Source organism: Equus caballus, chromosome 8, assembly GCF_041296265.1.
Source record: "Equus caballus isolate H_3958 breed thoroughbred chromosome 8, TB-T2T, whole genome shotgun sequence".
Lineage (NCBI taxonomy): Eukaryota > Metazoa > Chordata > Mammalia > Perissodactyla > Equidae > Equus > Equus caballus.
Window position 1 is genome coordinate 1820817 of NC_091691.1, and position 7675 is coordinate 1828491.

The window sequence follows — 7675 nt, forward strand, 5'->3', positions numbered from 1 at the left end:
GGGATCCTGTCCCTAAGCAATTCGCGTGAATATTGCTCCCATATACTCAGCATGTCCATTTTTACCAATTGTCCTTATTCTACTGACCAAATCAGGGGTCACTGGTGCTACCTTAGGGGCCAAAAGTCCAGACAACAAAATAAAATCATTGATGCCAACCAGGAAGTGCCAAAAATAATATCCAAGTAAGATTAAAATTGCTGTGGCCATTGAAGCTCTAAAAAAGAGTCAATGCTTTCTGGTGGCCATGGCGGTTTACGCTCACCCAGCATTGGACTATCTACTGACCATCTAGGGGTGTTTGCTCCCTTAGGGGCACCCCTTGCTTTGTGTGGAAAAGCAATGCAGGCAAAGCCTCTCAGTGTGCCAGCAGATGAGACGACAAGTGAAAGTTGTTAATAACGTCACTCAGATATTTGAGCAAGTGCCCAGGACACCCACTGACCTTTCTCCTGGCCGTCCCTGTGGCCTGAGTGAGTGGATCCCTATGTTCTTCCAAGGCCTTCTCATCATCACTACAGTTTTCTGCATAAGCGTATGGCTTTTAATATTTATATTAAACAAATTCAGCCTCAGTAAATGAGAAAAGTCATATTTCAGTCATCGATGAGACATCAGTGACTGTCATATATATTACTTTTACCTACACTATAAATTCCAACATACGTCGCTATGATATTTTGCTTTGACAGTGGATTATCTTTTCAAGAGATTTAAATAAAGAAAAAGCTCATGATGTTTATCCTGTAGTTAGCATTTCTGATTCTTTCATTCATTTTTGTAGATACAGAGTCTTTCTGTATAATATTCCTTCTGCCTGAGAGGTGTCTATTATTATTTCCCGTATTTTGGGTCTGCTGATAATCAATTCTGTCAGATTTTGTATGTCTAAAATTTTTTTATTCAACCTTGATTTTTGAAAGATATTTTTGCTGCATAAAGAATTAATTTCTTTATTTCAGCTTTTAAAAGCTGTTTGCCCACTGTTGTCTCACTTGCATTTTTCTAATTAGAAATTTGCTAGAATCCTTATCTTTCTTCCCCTGAGTGTAGTGTATCTTTTTTCTTTGGCTGCTTTCAATACTCTCTTTTTCACCACCTCAAGCAATTTGATATTTGTGTGTGTTTACGTCCTCCTGTCTTATGTGCTTGGAGTTTGTGGAGCTTTTTGGGTCTCTGGGCTTAGGTTTTCATCAAATTAAGAATGGTTTTGGCCACTATTTCTTCAAATATTTTTTCTGTCTTCCCACACCACTTTTTCTTTTGGGGGGACTCCAATTCCATTTAGTTATGTTGCTTAAAGTTGTCCTGTAACTTGAGGATTCTCTGATAATTTTTAATGTCTTTTTTTCTGGCTTTTCTTTTGCAGTTTCTATCACTGCGTCCTCAAGTTCACTGATCTCTTCCTCTGCAGCATTTTTGTCTGCTGTTAATCTCATCCCTTGTATTTTTAATCTGAGACATTTTAGTTAACATTTCTAGAAGTTTGATTTGGATCTTTTTTTTTTTTCCAAAGATTTTATTTTTTTCCTTTTTCTCCCAAATCCCCCCAGTACATAGTTGTATATTCTTCGTTGTGGGTCCTTCTAGTTGTGGCATGTGGGATGCTGCCTCAGCATGGTTTGATGAGCAGTGCCATGTCCGCGCCCAGGATTCGAACCAACGAAACACTGGGCTGCCTGCAACGGAGTGCGCGAACTTAACCTCTCGGCCACGGGGCCAGCCCTTGATTGGATCTTTTGATTTTCTTCTCTGTCTCCTCTTAAAATGTTTAATTATTCAGATTAAATTTGGACTAAAGATGAAACATCAATTCTTGTTAAGTTTCTCTAGCCTTCTGGTCTATCTAGAGATTTCAGACTTGCCAGCCCACAATTCCAAGAACCATTATTTCAAATCTCTCTCTCTCTCTACATATATATATTTATATATATAAAAGCTAGAAAAAGACATTAAAAATTATCAGAGAATCCCCAAGTTATAGGACAACGTTAAGCAACTTTAAGCATATTTATATATATGTAGAGAGATAAGTTTTACATATACGCATTATTTACATATATACAGTATAGTATATTATGTGTAATATATGTATATACAATCTATTATATATTATTAATATATATGATGTATATCTCTCAAATATATGCATATGTATATGTGTGTATATACACAGACATATATACATTTTATGTACATATGAGACATTTATCCTATTGGTTCTATATTTTCTGGAGAAGCATAACTAATACATCTTATTAGGTATAACTCTTTGTTGTTAAAATGGTTTTATTTTAATGGTTTTAAACTTAAATGATTCACTTGTCAAAGTCTACCTTTCATTGATATGCTATCTTTTCACATGTAGTATGAGAACACCATAACATGTTCTTTTTTCCCCCCAGCACTTGTATCATTGTCATATATTTTACTTTTACATTCATTATAAATTGCAAAAGGCTATTATTATTATTTGCTTTGAACAGTTGTCTATCTTCCATAGACTTTGACAAATAAAAACATTTCTATATTTATCATGTCTGATGCTTATTTCTTTGTGTAGATTCGTGTTTCTAGCTACCATTACTCTCTTCTATCTGAGGGGCATCCTGTACCGTATCTTGTAGAGAGGACCTGCTGGTCATCAATTCTGTAAGATTTCGCAGTCTGAAAATGTTTTCTTTTGCTTTCGTCTTTGAATGATATTTTCCTTGGGTAAGGAATTCAAGGTTGACAGGTTTTCTCTTTTAGTATTTTAAAGACATCTCTCCACTGTCTTCTTGCTCACACGGCTTCTGATGAGAGCCCGCCCTCAGGGTGATGCTTGCTCCTCTGTAAGGAGCATGTTGTTTCTCTCTGGCTGCTTGTAAGAGGGTGTCTTCACCACTGGTTTCTATTCACTTCATCAATCCCGTTATGATGTGTGTTGGTGCTGTTTCTCATGGTTCCTCTGCCCGAGCTTTGTTGAGCTTCTTGGATACATTTGTTCATGAATTTCACCAAATTTGGTGAAAATCTGTGAGGTCAAGTGCATGGGTTGGAAAAGCCCAGGAAGGGACAGTTGTCCTTCACACTTTTCGTTAGTCACTTTCATGTGACAAGAGCTGAGAGTGGCCTCTGATGAGACCCTGCCCCTGTCGCAAACTTGACCATGAGTAATGTCCTCTCCTGGGCCCTTGGTCCCTCTCCAGCAAGGCTTTGTAGAGGCAGCGCCCTCACTGCTTGGTCACCATCGTGGCACAACAGGGCATGATCTTTATCTGCCTCCTTTTACGGCTTTCTATCATGACTTCTAGCAGTTTGTCCCTCTGTCTGTCCACCAGAGGCTACTGTTGACCTTCTTCCAAGTTGTTAGCACCACGAGGCCCAGGAGGACATGGATGTGGTGTCATCCACACTGGCGTTTGGATTTATTTCCCCACAGTCCTCCTGACTCCCTTTCCTACAATGTAAGTGGTGGCGGAAACTCCCCACTGGAGGGACCATGGGAGGCCTTGTTGGGGACAAAGTCACTGCAAACCCTTGTAGAGAGCAACCCTTTAGTTGAGTGGGGAGCATGGGAGGTGGCCCTGTGACCTTAGTGACTCAGCCAACCACAGGCTGACACATGTCACTGCAGGACTGAGCCCTGATGTCCACCTCTCCTCCTGCTACTCCGGTAACCTGTCCACTCCATTCCCAGGAGCCTGGCCACCTCTTACCCACCTGGGGGGTCATCTAAACTGTGGCCAGCTCCTGGACTTTCCATCTTGGAGATTAGACACGGGGGTAGACGAGCCTGATGTTCTGAGGTTCAGCCCCGACTTCTCAGCTGACCCTGCTCAGGTCAGTGCCCAGGGACCAGCTTTACCTGGTCAATATGGCTACTCCGTGTTGATACAAGGTGTGAGTGTGTGTGAAAGATGCTTGTTTTTCAGCTTCCAGAAGAGCTATGGAGGAAATCAACACATCCGGGAATCCTGCCCCTCCCAATGTGTTCGAGGTGGGTCATCCACAGGGCTGAGATCAGGGGAGTCAACATCTTTTGCACCTCCGTGTCCCCCATCCACCATACCCTGCTGCTGTTCCAGTGAATTTATCCTTGTCTGTCCCTGGAAAAGTCCTCCGGGCAGGTTGTGGAACCGTTCTTGCCACCACAAGCCGATCATCTACCACAGCTGGAGAAGCCCAGGCTGTGCTCCATGTTGGTCCTGCCACGGACTTCCTATCATGCACTCCAGTTTTCTACTGGAACACAGCTCTGCCACCACAATAGAGTTCAGGTTTCTGTCCTGCCTGCCATGGGGGCCAAATGCTTCCTACTTTCCCTCAACGCTGACAGGAGTCCCACTTCACTTCAGGGTGAGCCCAGAGTCAAGACACTAGCTGCAGACTTCTGGTCACCACTAGAACTCTGAAACCCGTGCCCCTGTCCCAGAGCAGAACCCAAGCTGGGAGCACAGGGCATGATAGTTCTTGGGAACAGAGTCATCTCAGATCAGCCGCTTCTAAGGGTCTTTTTCCTGCCAGGGCTGGTCTGGTCTCTGCCAGCATCATCCCCACAGGCCTGTGGAGGAGGAAACAGAATGTCAATTTATCAAAATGACCTAAATGTTACCTACGTCAGCCTCTTCTTAGTGGTTTCTTCAGGTGGAGCTCAGGATGACGGGCATTATAAGGAGAAGAATCGAAGTTTAAGAGTCCTGGAGAGGGACAGGGGACAGCTCACCCTAAGTCCCTGTGGGGAAGAGGGGAGGGGGGGAGGGAGGTTTTGATCTCACTTCCCCTTTGTCACTGTCACTGTGGCTTACCCGTCCTGTCCATCAATTGTATGGCTCTCACCACAGTGATGCTCAGCCTCGTCCTCAGACTGGATGCTGGAGACGGTGAAGTAGGAGTCAGCCACAGAGCTGGAGCCTGAGAAGTGGTCAAGGGTCCCATTCCCGTTGCTGTGGCTTCCATCTCTGTTAACCTTCTTCACCTCCGCAGGGTCCTTCCCTGGTCTCTGTTGATACAGTGAATGGAGTAGGTGCTCAGGGTGCAGGTGAGCTTGGCTGAGGCTCCCAGGGAGGCAGATGCAGATGGGGGTGGGGTCAGCACAGGCAGAGCACAGAGACCCGGAAACAGGAAATACCAGAATGATGCTCAGCACACTGAGACTGGACAGAAGTCCCTAGGCCCATGCTTGGAGGGAGGGGGACATCTGAGTGCCCCGGGACACTCTGACCTGTGGGAAAAGGGGGGGAAGGAGGTAGAAGGGAACCCAGTCCATGGTGGGGGGAGGCTTCCAGCAGCTGTTTCCCGGCGCTGCCCGGCTGGACTGGCCTCTCCAAGCTCCTCTTCCTCTCTCTTCTTGCAGCTCAGGAAGGGAGCAGCATTGAACGCACTTCTGTTCTCCTTTCCCTCTGTCGGAGCTCCTGTCTGAGTTCTGAGCCTAAGGACCTCCTGCTGGCAATTTCCTGAGGTCAGAAGAAGAGCCAGGTGTGGGTTTCAGAGTGGGGGTTGATTCTACCCAATGGAAGTGTCTGCAAAGGAAGCAGCAGTCACACCCTTTCCCCTTGAGCACAGCCCAGGGGACTTGGACTTACTAGGACCCCCAAACCAACAACCCCAGTGCCCCCAGAGTGGAAGTCATCCTACATGTACAGCTAGTCAACAGAATGACTACTGCTGAGCCCTCAATAGATGCCAGACCCCTGGTGAGTGTTGACATTCACCCCCTCAACCAGATGTCACAATAACCCACCAGCAGCCTTCTGCTCAAGGTCACCCTCCCCTCCAGTCTGATGAGAAGCGAGCCATCATTGTGAGGTTAAATGATTTCCCCGAAGTCCCCCAGACAGTGACGAGTGAGTCAAGATTCTCACCCAGGAGCCTGACCTCAGAGCCTGACCTGTCAGCCCCCTCCCTGCCTGCCCCTCACCATGGCCCATATCTTCCTCTCTCATCCCAGCCCTCCTGGACCCTCCTGTCACCATCCCCTCTTCTGTATTCAGGTGCTCCCTCCTCCCTGAGTCTGTGTGAGCAGCGCTCAGATCTTCATGGTGTTGGAATCTGTGTTTCCAGGTTAAACGTGGTCTCTCTGTGCACAGAGGTGGGGACACTCCCTCTGCTCCCTCCATGACAGACAGCCCAGGAGCGTGTTTCTGCAGGACCTTGCGGAAATCTGATGTCTGGTCGAGCTCCCCATGTCAGGCTCATCTCCTGACAAGTTAGGATCAGGATTCCCTTTCTAACATGGTCAAGGCCATTGAGTTTGGACAACCGAGAGAGTAGAACAGAAACCTTTTAATTTTTATAAACATGATCGGCAAGATGCATTTTTCACCTAATATTGTGAACAAATGTCTTTGTTTTCAATCCTTATGCTGCCGAGGATGTGATGACACTAATTCACTGACAAAATGCTGGAGACGTTGTTCACAGAAATGACGTGTGGAGCGCTGTGCTGATACATGAGCACAGACAGGAGATCCCATGTGTTCACTCAGAGTTTCATCTGAAGAGATCATTGAAGACGAGACGAGGGCCACATGCCTCAGACGCGCGCACTACTCTTCCCGCTGAATGTGTTACACACAGCTCCTCTCCACCCTCCCACCTCGATGCCTCCGCTCCTCATACTTCACCCCTCAGAGTCTCCCCCGTGGGGCCCTGCTGGCCACTCCTGTAGGCCGGTTCTGACACCTTCGCTTCTGGGCCTTGTCACAACATGGGAGGGAACCTGTTAGTACCATCCTGGGGAGAATCGACCTTCGTAAAAGTGATCTGTGCTTGTGAATTAGGCAAATGTATCTCTTCGTGGAGAATATCAGGTCATCCAAGTTCAATAAACTACTTCTTTTGAGCAGCCTTCCTTTCTAGATCTATGCACAAAATCTAACTTTATGACTTGTCGTGAGGTTTACAGAAATGATCTTCCCACTGAAAGTGATGTCACTTTGAGGTGACATTCATAAAAGTATCACACAGACTATTGTCCTTTATTACATGGACTAATAATGAAAAATATGTGTTGATGGCTCATCTTCGTCTTTAAAACTGTAGTTGTATTTAATATCTTGCCTTTGAGAATGGAGGTAGTGTGGACAAACGTTATAAAAATTTGCTCATTTCTGGGTGGCCTCAATATTCCTGGTTTGGGTGGAAAGTGGAGCAGCCATTCGTCCTCTGTGGGGCTCCGGGTCATGGGACCCTCCAGCGCCCCCTGGTGGCTGTGAGGACATACCGCAGGGACTGTTACCCCAAGCAAACGTCATCCTTCTAAGCTACTCTGTCCATAGGGTGGTTACAAGCTACACTCTATATAGCTGCCGAGCAGGAAATGTGGTGGTCCCAGGAGAGATGTGCTGTGGTTCTGAAATACCCACCGCATTCCGAAGATGTAGTATAAAAATAATGTGAAATATATCAATATTTTTATGTTTAATTCTTATTGAAACAATATTTCAACAAATTGCATTAAAATATATTATGAAAAATAATTCCACCTGTTTCTTCTCATTTTTTAAATGTGGTTACTATAAATTTATGAATTACATATGTGTTTCTAATTTTATTTCTATTGGACAGGGCTGCACTGCAGTGTCACAGTATCAGTCATTTCCTTTTGAAATAGGAGAGAGAAGTTTCTGGCATCTTAAGGAGAGGCCAAGTCTCAGCTTTGAAAGCACAATGAGAGGCCACAGGATGGTGG

At 45.3% G+C, this 7675-nt stretch overlaps 1 long non-coding RNA gene across 1 annotated transcript; it reads right to left on the minus strand.

Moving 5' to 3' along the window:
- Positions 1-1475: 1475 nt before the first annotated feature.
- LOC138925311 (uncharacterized) lies at positions 1476-7372 on the minus strand. Its single transcript, XR_011441276.1, has 2 exons — positions 4822-7372; positions 1476-4546 (listed from the first exon to the last, which is right to left on the minus strand). It is a non-coding gene; the product is annotated as an uncharacterized lncRNA (long non-coding RNA).
- Positions 7373-7675: the final 303 nt, after the last annotated feature.